We start from the raw sequence: 14,413 nt of genomic DNA, 5'->3' as shown, positions 1-14,413 counted from the left end.
CTTCCACACTCAGGAAATATGTACATAGATTCACACTGAGGAAGCCACAACCAAAGTGTTTTATTGCGCAGGAGCACGCTCCGCCCCCTGATGACGTCAATCCGCAAGCATGAAAGGATACCTCAATGTTAAATGCTGTGCGGTGTATAAACACGATTGGGTTTGATTTCTACCTTGTAAATGTTTAACGTGTGGGACAGTGTTTTGCTCTCTGTCTCGCTGTGTAGTCACTAACAGTGAGGATAGAATTATAATAAATATGAGATGCAGAGTCGGCACATTACAAAGCACTGTTTGAGGAAACCGGAAGTGATGTCAGAACGACGGTGTTGTCGCCACCATGTGATCAGACCAGAGGCTGGAACTCCACTAAATATTATTGTAGTTCAGGTTGGCTTCTGAGTTTTAATATTAATGTCATCATTATTCAGAATTTTAATTGTGTTGTAGTTTTCCAAGTGACACGATCAATTGATGAGTTTTCCTGTTTCGTCGGTCACGTGACTGTGCGGCGCGAATCTGCCGCTGAGAAACCGTGATTCCTTCGTGATCACGTGATTTATTTTTTCTGGAATACTTCAGGTTCTCCCCTCGTGTTCCTTACAGTCTCCTGCAGTCAGGACGATGCGCGATGAACCAAGATCTCTCCGGCGAAGATCACAAAGCGAACACCATGGGATCCACGAGCGGCTTCGATGGAGGGAACACGGTCGGTCCGGGAGGTTCTCCCTCATCCCGCGGGTCCATGGTCGGTTCACCCGAGGATAAGGAGTCCGGACCCGGTACGTGACGTTTTCTCTGTAACGAGATCTTGTGGTTCCTGAAAGTTTAGTTTTAATGGATTGTTCGTGTTTTAGATTCTGTTGTGAAGGTGAAGCTCGAGTCCGAGTTCGTCCATGATTCATTCCCTCCATACGAAGGTTTGAACCACAAACTCATTCCCTCATCCACCGAAGGTGAAGGATCACGATATCTCAACCAGTTGTGGACGGATTCGGATGAACCTTGGTGGACACGTTGGTTGGGTTCGTGGAGTAAACACCTGCCGTTGTTAATTAAATAATTCACGGAGAACTTGCACGTGCCCGACAGGTGTGATGGAATCGATCGGTCACCAACATGCACTCCCATCCATGAAAACACCGAGGGATGTCTGTTTGTTGAAGATTTTTTTTGAACACATGGTCGAGGCTCGTGGAAGAGCTAGTACGAGTACACTGAACGGATCAGAACACAACAGAACAAAAGGAACTGCAGAGAGAGAGGGGGAAACACCAACAGCAGAGCCGAAGACCAAGACAGAGGGCAGCGGACAAAAAATGGGTGTGAGGAGGAATTGGGGGGACAAGATGGAGACAGAAGAAAACTCTCAGTAGAGAAACTTTAAATTTGGAAGGAGGACGGGGTGGAGTGGGGGTTGACGAGGGGAGAAAAGATCATGGTTTTGGATGGGGGATGATTTGAGAAATTGTGGAACAGCTGTCTTCAAAACCTGGAGGGAAGAAGGAGATTGAAGAGAATGTGGAATCGGTTCTTCTGACCACGTGCTTGTCAAAGTGGACATCTCTTTGGCTGTTTAATTAGAGAGGAACCTCAGTCCCATGGAGTCTGGCATTTCACTCAGGCCGACGAGCAGGGTCTCCAAGCAGTTATCAAACTTCTCGACTGGTCTCCCGTCGCTACTTTCTCCAAAATCAACTCATCCTGGGAATTCTTTCAAAGAAACTTGCTCTCCCTCATGCACAGATTTATCCCCTCTCGTCTTCAGTTGTCCTTCCCTTCCTCCCGCCCTTGGTTCACTGAAGCTTGCGGCGAGGCAGTTGTCCTAAAACAACTTGCCTTTGCCTCAAGGAAAGCAAACCCAACTGATTTTAATCTCAGCTCCCTCCATAAAGCTCGGAACAAGTGTGTATCCATCCTCAGGAGAGTCAGAAAACAACTTCTTTCTAATCTCAAGTCTGAACTCTCAAACCTCTCTCCCTCCTCCAAATCCTGATGGCGTCTAATCACATCTGTTTACTTGTGAATGTTCCCCCTCCATCCCCTCCCTTACCTCAAATGGCCGCACTTCTGATACTTCACGTGAAAAGGCTGAATTCCGAAACTCGGTGTTTGCATCGAAATCTCGTGTCTGAAACCCATTGCTTTCTGTACCCATCTCACCCAGTCGCACCCAACTGTCCCTGGACTGTGTGTCATTTTCTTCCGACGAAGTGGAGAGCTCGTTTTCAAACCTCGACCCAGATTCTGCAACCGGTCCAGACGGCATCGGCCCACGTGTTGTGAAAACCTTCTCCTCTGCTCTTCCTCACCCTCTCTCTGTTCTACTCAACCTCTCATTTGCTCAAAGTCATCTGCCATCTGCTTGGAAATCAGCAAACATTACTGCCCTGCATAACAAAGGTGCAAAAACTGATCCCTGCAACTGCAGACCAATCAGCCTTCCGCCAATTTTCAGCAAGGAATCCATCATTGCTTCAGACATTAACCCCTTCTCCAATAGCCTGATTTCCAATCTTCAATTTGGTTTCAGACCAGGTCACTCTTCCCTGGATATGCTGCTTCTGCTCTCCCAACAATGGATGGAGGTCCTCAATTCCGGACATGAAATCAGAGCCACATCCCTCAACATATCACGTGCTTTTGGTATGGTCTGGCACCCTGCCCTGCTCACCAAACTCTCTTCCTATCAAATCCAAGACCAACTCCACTCATGGCTCGCAGACTTCCTCTCCTGTCGCAGTCAACGTGTGGCTCTGAATGGAGTTCTTTCATCCCCTCTTCCTGTCCAGGCTGGAGTTCCTCAAGGTAACGTTCTGGGCCCCGTTCTTTTTCTGGTTTTCATCAATGATCTCTCCGACTCTCTGGAAAATCCTCTTCATCTCTTTGCTGATGACTCCACCCTCTACCGTACCATCTGTCATCCCTCAGACCGGCAAGCAGCAGCTTCTTCGCTCACTCCAGATCTGGATAAAATCACAAACTGGTCCAACACGTGGAACATGTCTTTCAATCCAGACAAATCTCACACTCTCACGATGTCTCTCCGAAAAGACCATTTGGAAAACTCCCCCATCCACTTTCTCAGTCCTTTCTTTCAGCCTTTGGGTCTGACAATCTGCCATGATCTTTCAAGCTTCTGGGTCTCACGATCTGCCATGATCTATCCTGGGAAAGCCACATTTCCCAAACTAACCTCCAAAGCCAGTCTCCGACTGGGAATCCTCCCTCGTGCAAAGTCCTTCCTCGGCCCACCTGAGCTCCTGACCACATACAAAGCTTCCGTCCGCAGCCTGATGGAGTACTGCTCTCCCCTCCGGACTGGTGCTCCTGCCTCCCACCTTTCTCAGCTTCACGCTGTGGAAACCAAGGCATTTTGGATCATTGGTATCTCCTGTGGTGAGGCTGAATCTTTGGACCTCTCACTCTCTCACCCAGGCAGGTCGGTGGTCTTTCTGTCTTCTACCGTCTCCTCTCCGGTCTCGCCCCACCTGCTCTGTCTGCGATTTGTCCCCACCATATTTCCGCAGGGCTCTCAAGGTCCTCCAACAACCCCCTTCTGGTAAAACGACCAAAATCACGAATCACTGCTCACCTTCACTCTTTCATTCCTCTTTTTTCCCACCTTTGGAATGAACTCCCTCACTCTGTTCGATCCCATTCTTCCCTCCAGGCCTTCAAAACAGCTGTTTACCACAACCTCTTATCGTCCCCCATCCAAATCCTTGATCTTTTCTACCCCCGATAATCCACCCCAAACCCACTTCCTTCAAATTCCCTGCCTTCCTTCCTGAAAGTCCCTGTAATGTCCATCTTGTATGCCCCGTGTTCCCCATCCCATCCCTCTCCCTTCCACAGATCTCATGTCTCTGTTCCCCACTGTTTTTTCCTTCCCACTCCCGCCCCTCTTGTCTCATGCCCCCCTTGCTGTGCGTTGTGTGCTCGCTCTCATACGAGCCTCGACAAGGTATTCAAAAAAACAACAACTTTATTTGAGGTCAAAAGGTCAACTCAAGGTCAAACTTCTAATATCAATTTCAATCTAAAAAATAATCAATTTTCATCTGATTGACTTGAGCTTTGATTAAGATTGTCAATTTAATTCTTCATGAAATGGACACTTTGATGTATCCATGGCAACCTTTGTGGAGGGGGGTAGATCTTGCAAGTATCGTGCTCTGCACGACGTCTTTTTCTTGTTTGTTTTTCTGTCTGGTTCTTTTGTTTGTCCACACAGAACGTTTGTGCATGAATTACATTGGACCCTTGAAGACCACGAAAACCTCCTAGACCCTTTATGAGACCCATTAAGAACATGAGGACCCAAAAGAACATGAAGGCGTCTCATACCCTTTCAAACCCGAAGACCTTTTGACACCGAGGACCCTTGATAACCCTAAGTCCATTTTAAAACCCGAACACAACGAAGACTTTCAAACCCTAAGACCCTTTCAGATAATTTAGAACCCAAGCAACCTTTAAGACCCTGAACAATCTTACGACCCTTAATTTCCCAAAGAACCTTGAAGACCCTTTAGAGCGTTTCAGACCTTCGACCCTAAGACACTTTCGAAGCCTAAGACCCTGCAGACCCCATTGACCCCGTTCCACCCTTTAGAACCCTGAAGACCCTCAGTCTCCTTTCCACCCTTTACACATTGAGGCCTTCACACCTTTCAGACCTTTTAATACCCTGTGGATTCCGTTGACCTTGAGATCCTTTTATAATTTTCAGAACTTGTTCGACCCCTTCAGACAATTCTGACCCTTTAGACCTCAAATGACACCCTTGAGACCCCTTCGACCTTTAAAGACCATTTTAGACTCTTTAGAATTAGATGCATTCAAACCTGTTTCAGACCTTTCCATCTTTCAACCTTTCGACCTTCAGACCATTTGACCTTTGCAACTTTTCGGACCCAAAATAACCTTTGGCCTTCACACATTTACAACAAGACCATTTATCCCTTTCATTTGCAATCAACGACCTTTCATTCAGTACATCCTTCCATTTATTTGCCACACCAAATGCACCAACCCAACCAAATCCTGGTGAGGGTCTGCAATCTCTGATTGTTCTTTGTTGTTGTATTTGGTGTTGTTTTATGATGTCAAACAAAACTTGTTTTAATCTGTGAACTGTAGCTCCTTCTGTTGGCATACCTCCCACTGGTTGTTTTAATCTGTTTGTTTCGTTCAGTGCTGTCGTTGGTTGCTCTCATGGTCCTAATTATTACCTCCACCACCGAAGGTGGATGGAGATGATGTTTTCACCCCCTCTGTGTCTGTCTGTGAACAGGATATCAAAAAACGTTGTGTACAGATTCGGACGAAAGTTGGTGGACAGGGAGGCTGCAAATCACCGGTCGTGCTCCTTATATGACCTTCCACGTGCATCTTGGTCTAAGCCCTGGACCTTCTTCGAGCCCGTGTGCCGAGGCTATGTATATCTATGAGGGTGTGGACAATATTTAGGTCTTCTTGAGGAGGACACGTGTGGTCAAGCATTTGGTGTTGAACTGATCGCCGGCAGTGAAAGATGAGGAGACAAACGGATGTTTAAACGCCACTTGCGAAACCATCTCTCAACCGTTCCAGCCTGGAGGGGGAGCGTGAAGACCATTCGCTTGCATTCCCACCACCCGCGGCTGTGGGTCGTGTCTCCAACATTCCGTGTGTGTCCCTGAACGTCACCAGTTTCGTGAAGTCTGATGAGCTGCCCGTGTCACGGTATCAGGGTCTAAACCCGGGATGGATGGTCTCGGTGTCGCTACCAAGAGTGCTCCTATGGAGTCTGATTCCTACCCACCCGGTGAGTGGACCGCCCTCATTGACTGAGCCTGCCATCTTTGTGACGTCTGAGGAGGTTGCTACTTGGCTGGAGCTATGACTGATCGTCTAGTGCGGTGCTGGATGTGGTGACCAGGACGCACGTTCATACTGACGGATACGGCCTCGAGTGATGTGACGCGGACATCCCAGCAGAGATGTCGGACGGTCTACACAGCGGTGCCCAAGGGTGGACGCGGGGACTGAAGACTACTGCCATGGCGTTGTCCAATATCGCTCCATTAGACCTGGATTTGGGGCATGACGCGGCCCTGCAGCCTGGCCCCATGATGGTATTTGATTCGGCGAGAAGGACCATCGCGGGATGTTGATGGAGTCCCCAACGGACTCGCAGGTTGTAACAAACTTGGAGCCCTCCTGGCCCATCCTGCCGCCTGTTATGTTACCGTTGGGCGCTCCCCTGCCATGTGTGCCATTGATTTGTATCGATGGTATCGATGTTGGAGGTCCACTGGGTTGCACCAACTGTAACGAGCGGCTGGAGGAGGCTTCCGTGCAGAAACCCGTCCGTGGCTGCGCATGACACCATGAAGAGGCAGAGGACGCAGGACATGGGCGAAAAGGTGTTGTCCTGTCCAAGGGGGCAGCGATGTCACCGAGCAAAGTTGGTCGATTTCTTGACCACTGTGGGGAAAGAAAAAGAAACTGAGCACAGACGTGAGATTTCATCCATGTTGACAAATGCGAAATGTTTGTTTGTTTGTGACCCTACTCCTCTGAGCTCCCAATGGTTTAATCGCCACAAAAGTTTGTTGGATCACATTGTTTACCACGGTGCACCTAAATAGGGGGTTTAAACACTCATTTTCTCACAATTCATCTATCTATAATTCCAGCAATGTGTGTGTGTGTGTGTGTGTGTGTGTGTGTGTGTGTGTGTGTGTGTGTGTGTGTGTGTGTGTGTGTGTGTGTGTGTGTGTGTGTGTGTGTGTGTGTGTGTGTGTGTGTGTGTGTGTGTGTGTTCGTGTGACCGCTGTTTCTCGACAACCACTGGTCTGATCTAATTGAAACTTGCCAGCTATATTGCTGGGGACCTGAGTATCTGCCTTTTCAAGGTTTGATATTAATCGGATAAGTGCTTCCCAAGTTCTGGCCATTTATTTACCAACCAATGACAAGACATGTTGCTGCGCCATTTATTTACCAACCAATGACAAGACACGTTGCTGCGTAGGCGTGGCCGATGGGGAAGAGAACCTCAGCCGCATTCCCCCATTACGGGTTACAACTTACGGACTTCCGGATAGTGATGAGTTAGTGCATTCTAATAATTTCTCGATTTCTTATGCGCATTTATAGATAAACACAATGCCCCAATCCAGTCGTCGTTTACGAGAGCGAAGGAACAGACTGTGCGGTTGTTTGAAAGTTTTTTTTTTGTACGCACGTTTTATTTTTTTTTCTCTCTCTCTCTTCTCTTCTCTTTGTGTTTTTCCTTGCGATGACATTTCGAAAAGGCAAAATACGTTGGCGCTAATTCAATAATTGGCCATTAAAACTAAATTGCGAATAAAATCGTCACTGCGATATGCGAACTTCCGGACAGTGAGGACTTAACTTCGCGTAGGCCGGTGCGCTGCAGGCCGACGATGACGTCATGTGCCGTGCCGGTTACGATGGGGATCGATCGGCGATCCTTAGTTACCGTGGCGTAGGAGTGGCAATGGTCAATGGCAGCAAATGTCATACTTATTTCATGCAATAAAATGCAAATTAATTATTTATGTGATTTTCAGGATTTTTGTTCTAGATTCCGTCTTTCACAGTTGAAGTGTACCGATGATAAAAATTACAGACCTCTCCGTGCTTTGTAAGTGGGAAAACCTGCAAAATCGGCAGTGTATCAAATACTTGTTCTCCCCACTGTACGTACACAACGTTTCATAAAAAGTCCATTTTCTTTCGGATTTCAACCCAGATACCGATATATTAGGTGAGGTGGTTACCTGCGATCGTCAAATGTAGTATCAAATGTGAAAAATAACTGTTACTATAATGACGTTACCATGATCGGTAGGATCAGTGAAGGAGTCACGTGACCTCTCAAATGCGCCAATCATTCAAAAACGGAAAATAGTACAAACACAACCCACAACATCGATGTTAAGGTAATGTTACTGCTCATCTCATGACGTAACTCTCAAGGGTGATAAAAAGAGTGTCGAAAATAAAGGTTACCATCTCAGCTAACTTCATCAAATATACATATATCATTTCGTTTCAATGAACCAAGTTCACATCGAGATTTGTTTTTTGATCGTCGATGTCTCACCTCGAATGAGGAAATGTTTGGAGTGTGTATTGTTGTTAGAAACGGGAATTCAATGTAAAAATTCAGTGAGATGTGGTCGTGGGTGGAGCCGGTAACCTTGGTAAACCACTAATTTTTTTTCCGATTTTCAAATGGTTTCTGGTCACTATCACAGAAATAGTCAATCACAGGTGAGATATATTTAATTTCCTACAAGCATTATCGATCTTACCGACCTCTCAACGATGTCTTGTCTCAGGGGCCATTCAAAAATTACATGTTGACGTGTGGGGGTTGGGGTTTGGAGTGGGGTGGGGTGGGGGTGGGTGGACGTCCAGACGTTAGTGAGTTTTACAGGGGGTTTGGAGGTGTTTCCAGAGCCATGATGTGATGACCTTTTTCATTACAAATTAAAATGACCTGTTAATTTTGGACGTTTCTGGGTGAGCTTTCCCGTAACCTTGAACGAGGTTCTGATCGAGCTTTCCTCTATGAGCCAAGGCTTTGCCGAGAGATGTCACTGTAAGCTGGTCGTTGGAAGAAAAAAAAAGTGAAGCCACCTTTGTGAGGAGATGAAGAAGAGGGAGGAAGAAGTGTCTGCAGCAGGAAAATAGGTTATCCATCTCAATGTGTGAAAGTAAAATGTGTTTTATATTCGTGACCACACTGCTTTGAGCTCCGAAAGTTAATTCACGACGAAACTTTCGACGATCAGATTTTTAAGCACAATGCACCTAAATCTGCGTTTTAAACGGTCATGAGGAGGTCGTTTGGCCCACTGTTTCCGTGTTGCACTCCGGAGTTGATTTATTTACGAACATGAGTTAATTTATTTAGACAGCTTCACTCCTTCACACCCTGTAGACCCACATTTTACCCTTTAATACTCACTTAGACCCTTTTAAGGCCTTTTGGACCCCTTCACACCCATTTAGACCCTTTTGAGACGTACAGCCCTTCATCGACCCTCATGATACTGTTCAGACCGACAGACCTCAAAAGCATCTTTGGACAATTTCAGACCATTTCGACACTTTAGGCCCCTTTTGCTTTTTCACCATTCGACCCCTTTCCTCTTGAAACCTGAGTACGTCTATTAATTACATACTATTGAAATGTGAGTACGTCTATTAATTACATACGATTGAAATGTGAGTACGTCTCTTAATTACATCCCATTGAAATGTGAGTACGTCTATTAATTACATACTATTGAAATGTGAGTACGTCTATTAATTACATACGATTGAAATGTGAGTACGTCTCTTAATTACATCCCATTGAAATGTGAGTACGTCTATTAATTACATACTATTGAAATGTGAGTACGTCTATTAATTACATACTATTGAAATGTGAGTACGTCTCTAAATTACATCCCATTGAAATGTGAGTACGTCTATTAATTACATACTATTGAAATGTGAGTACGTATATTAATTACATACTATTGAAATGTGAGTACGTCTATTAATTACATACTATTGAAATGTGAGTTCGTCTATTAATTACATACTTTGAAATGTGAGTACATCTATTAATTATGTACTATTGAAATGTGAGTATGTCGATTAATTAAATCCCATTGAAATGAGAGTACATCTATGAATTACCATTGAATCCTGAGTATGTCGATCATTTACACACATTTGAAATGTGAGTACATGTATTGGTTGATTATGTAGTATTAGAACGTTTGTTTATTGATCACTTGCTCATGGAACGTATGAGTGTAAATTTCGTTCCAATTATAGGTTGGAACGTCTTAATTACGAATAATTACCAATTGAATTGTATTAATGATGCAACACATGAGCTCACAAAACACCACGTCAAATAAGTCTTGTCGAGGGACTGCAATCTCTGATTACCCTCTCTTGTTGATCCTCCCCCGATACTCCTGTAGGATAGGGGAAGGCTTATTCCTGTTGTCGGGGTTGTTTCTGCAATTCGTGCTCCCAATTTTTTGCAATTTATTTTATTAAACTACACACACGATTTTGATGAAACTTAACCACAACCTTCATTACCCGGGATCTACCAAAGTCTGTTCACGGCATTTTTAAAATCGGCCCTTATGGGGGGTTGCCCCCCAATATCGGTATTTCTTTCCTCAGAAATTACACACACAATTCCGATCAAACTTGACCACAACCTTCATCATCCGGGATGCACCAAAGTCTGTTCACGGCAAAAAAAATCGAGGTCTGAGGGGACCTACGAAGGGGTCTACGGGTGGGTTGCCCCCCAAAATATGTATTTGCTTTCTTTTCCGAAACTACAGACACGACTTGAAAACTTGACCAAAACTTGATTAAACTTGACCAAAACCTTGATCAGCTATCATTTACCAAAGTTTGTTCACGACATAAAGAAAAAATCTTGGTCTGGTAGGTCTACAGGTTGGGGGGGGGGTTCTGATAATTCCTTTTCAGATGCTGTCCAGTTAGTTTTGTGTTTCATTGTCTTTACAGATAAAGAAATGAAAATCGTTTCTTTCACCAACTCTGCCCAGTTCGACCAAGAAGATCATTTCAATCATCAGATGCCTTCTTCTCAGGACAATGACAAATCGAGCAGCGTCTCTTCCAACAGCTTCAACAGTTGTTTAAAGGTGATCAAGCAGATCCAAGGAAACGAGACACTCTACAAGTGTTCGTTGTGTAACAAGGCCTTCACTCGTTCATCAAATTTCCATCAACATCAAATCATACATCTTATGGCAAAACCCTACAAGTGTTCTGTATGTAACAAGGCATTTGCTGGTTCATCAAATTTACGGAAACATGAACGAGTACATTCCGGGGATAAACCCTACAAGTGTTCTGTTTGTAACAAGGCATTTTCTCAATCATCAAATTTACATCAACATGAACGAGTACATTCTGGGGATAAACCCTTCAAGTGTTCTGTGTGTTATAAGGCATTTTCTCAATCATCAACTTTACATAAACATAAACGACTACATTCTGGGGATAAACCCTACAAGTGTTCTGTGTGTAATAAGGCATTTTCTCAATCATCAACTTTACATAGACATGAACGAGTACATTCTGGAGATAAACCCCACAAGTGTTCTGTGTGTAATAAGCCATTTTCTCAATCATCAACTTTACATAGACATGAACGAGTACATTCTGGAGATAAACCCCACAAGTGTTCTGTGTGTAATAAGACATTTTCTCAATCATCAACTTTACATCACCATAAACGACTACATTCTGGGGATAAACCCTACAAGTGTTCTGTGTGCATCAAGGCATTTGCTGAATCATCAACTTTACATAAACATGAACGAGTACATTCTGGGGATAAACCCTACAAGTGTTCTGTGTGTAACAAGGCATTTTTTCAATCATCAAATTTACATAAACATGAACGAGTACATTCTGGGGATAAACCCTACAAGTGTTCTGTTTGTAACAAGGCATTTTCTCAATCATCAACTTTACATCACCATAAACGACTACATTCTGGGGATAAACCCTACAAGTGTTCTGTTTGTAACAAGGCATTTTTTCAATCATCAACTTTACATAAACATGAACGAGTACATTCTGGGGACAAACCCTACAAGTGTTCTGTTTGTAACAAGGAATTTTCTGAATCATCAAATTTACATAGACATGAACGAGTACATTCTGGGGATAAACCCTACAAGTGTTCTGTGTGTAACAAGGCATTTTCTCAATCATCAAATTTACATCAACATGAACGAGTACATTCTGGGGATAAACCCTACAAGTGTTCTGTTTGTAACAAGGCATTTTCTCAATCATCAACTTTACATCACCATAAACGACTACATTCTGGGGATAAACCCTACAAGTGTTCTGTTTGTAACAAGGCATTTTTTCAATCATCAACTTTACATAAACATGAACGAGTACATTCTGGGGACAAACCCTACAAGTGTTCTGTGTGTAATAAGCCATTTTCTCAATCATCAACTTTACATAAACATGATCGAGTACATTCTGGGGATAAACCCTACAAGTGTTCTGTTTGCAACAAGACATTTTCTCAATCATAAAATTTACATCAACATGATCGAGTACATTCTGGGGATAAACCCTACAAGTGTTCTGTTTGTAACAAGACATTTTCTCAATCATAAAATTTACATCAACATGATCGAGTACATTATGTGGATAAACCCTACAAGTGTTCTGTGTGTATTAAGACATTTGCTGATTCATCAAATTTACATAAACATGAACGACTACATTCCGGGGATAAACTCCACAAATGTTCTGTGTGTGACAAGGCATTTTCTCAACCATCATCTTTACATCGACATGAACGACGACATTCCGAGGATAAACCATACAAGTGTTCTGTGTGTAACAAGGCATTTGTTTCTTCATCAACTTTGTCTCGTCATCAAAAAAGATACCGAGCGACTTCGGTGTGAATACCGTGTTATCAGGGAAATGTCCAAATACCAGGATCTGTAAAATAAAGTCAAAATAACCTGGAAGTTGAAGAGCGTCGATATTGTGTCAGTGATAGCTGCAGCAACAGTAGTAATGAAGAAGAACCTCACTGAGATCTTCAAAAACCATCCCTGGGAATGAATATTACTTCAAACTGACTACAGTTGCAAGCTGTCTTGTGTTCAGTGACGATCCTGAAAACTTCATAATTTGCTCGAACAAACATGACCCTTCACCAAAATGGAGGTGGATACACACACTCAAACACACGCATGCATGCACACAAACACATATACATATATACAACCATATGGACACGCTCAAACGCACACATGCATGCACACAAACACATACACAACCATATGGACACACTCAAACACACATACACAACCATATGGACACACTCAAACACAATCTCAGGAATACACACACACACACACACTGCCTTCTTTTTGGTAGAGATTGTAAACATGAACTGGAAATCGATTTTGTTTCTCAAACTTTGGGATATCTTTTATCCCATAACTGTGTATGTTGTTCCTCTTGTTGGAAGTTCTTCACATCACCTGCAAGGGTTTATTCTTTGTACTTCCTTGTGATCAGGTGTGCAGGTGTTCACCATTAAATTGTTTGTTTTTCCCAATTGTTTCAGCCTGAATCTTTGATTACTTTCCGAGTTCAATGTTACTTGGCACTTTAATCAGATGAGGGTTATTTATAGAGAAGCATAAATTATTAATTATATCTAAAGTCCAACTACCCTTTTCCATTTGTGAGATGAAAATTTTCTTACCTTAACTTGAACAGGTATAAAAAGCATTTAAATGAATGAATAAGCAGGTAGGGATGGTCAGAGCAAAAGGTATTGAGCAAGGTAGGGATGGTACCATGACGATTGATGTGCAAGGTCCATCCCGACATCTTTTTTAATTCCTCGTGTAATTAATTCATAATTGACAAATTATTTATTTTACCAAGTTATACTATTCGCACACAGGAGCAGCTACCTCGATTTTCACACATACATACACACACATATACAAACACACACATACACACATACATGTTGGGATTTGAACTTTTCGAAAGCTTTTGTTTCTTCCCAGAAAAACCTACTCACTTGCAGTTAATTAAAAAATATTTCCACTTTGCTGTTTTCCACATGAAGAGAGATGAGAAATGTGGTCAACCTTGAATGATCCACAGGAACATTGTGTTACTGGATCTGAGAGAAACCTCAGGTCCTGCTTATCTGATTAATGTACTGGTGTTGAAAGGACATAAACCAGATGGTGAACGAGCTGGTCCTTTGATGAAAGGAAGGGTTATTGTGTGCTGGAATAAGCCAACGTGGCAAAGATAAACATATATAAGGGAGTGACTCGGTTTTTAGGGAAGAGCATTCTCCGAGGTTCCTCAATTGCTATTTGACGTTCCTGGTGTTTGCTTTCCATGTACGTCCATGTTTGAGAGATAATAAACAGTTTTCTCTCAAGGATATCGACGTCCTCATGCCTCAGTGAAGGGTGATCAACGGCTCGACACACACATATACACACACACACACACACATACAAACACCCCAACACATACTCACATATATGCACACATACATACACACACAAACACACACATACATACACAAACACATACATACACACAGACACAAAAACACAAGCATACATAAACACACACATCCACGCACACACATACACAAACATCCACACATATTATACACACACACACACACACACAATCCCTGCCTATGGAAGAAAGGGATAACACTACGCCGCATAGTTATCTTGCTCACGACCCCGATCGACTCCTGCGACCAAGTGGATTTTTCATCTCGTACCTACCTGGCTTTCACTACGAG

At 43.4% G+C, this 14,413-nt stretch overlaps 1 protein-coding gene and 1 pseudogene across 5 annotated transcripts in view; one reads left to right on the top strand and one right to left on the bottom strand.

Annotated features, from left to right (window-relative positions):
- The window catches only part of LOC147008286 (uncharacterized), a 209,241-nt gene that overhangs the window by 43,642 nt on the left and 151,186 nt on the right, over positions 1-14,413 (bottom strand). The window lies entirely within an intron of this gene.
- On the top strand, positions 541-13,180 carry LOC147008291 (uncharacterized; annotated as a pseudogene). Its single transcript, XR_015053456.1, has 3 exons — positions 541-782; positions 858-920; positions 10,576-13,180. The product of XR_015053456.1 is annotated as an uncharacterized LOC147008291 (transcript).

The sequence above is a fragment of the Eptatretus burgeri genome, chromosome 20 (assembly GCF_056783735.1).
Source record: "Eptatretus burgeri isolate ZD-2024b chromosome 20, Ebu_testis_v1, whole genome shotgun sequence".
Taxonomy (NCBI): domain Eukaryota; kingdom Metazoa; phylum Chordata; class Myxini; order Myxiniformes; family Myxinidae; genus Eptatretus; species Eptatretus burgeri.
The sequence above is the reverse complement of the archived record's forward strand: the minus strand, read 5'-3'. Positions and strand labels throughout refer to the sequence as shown.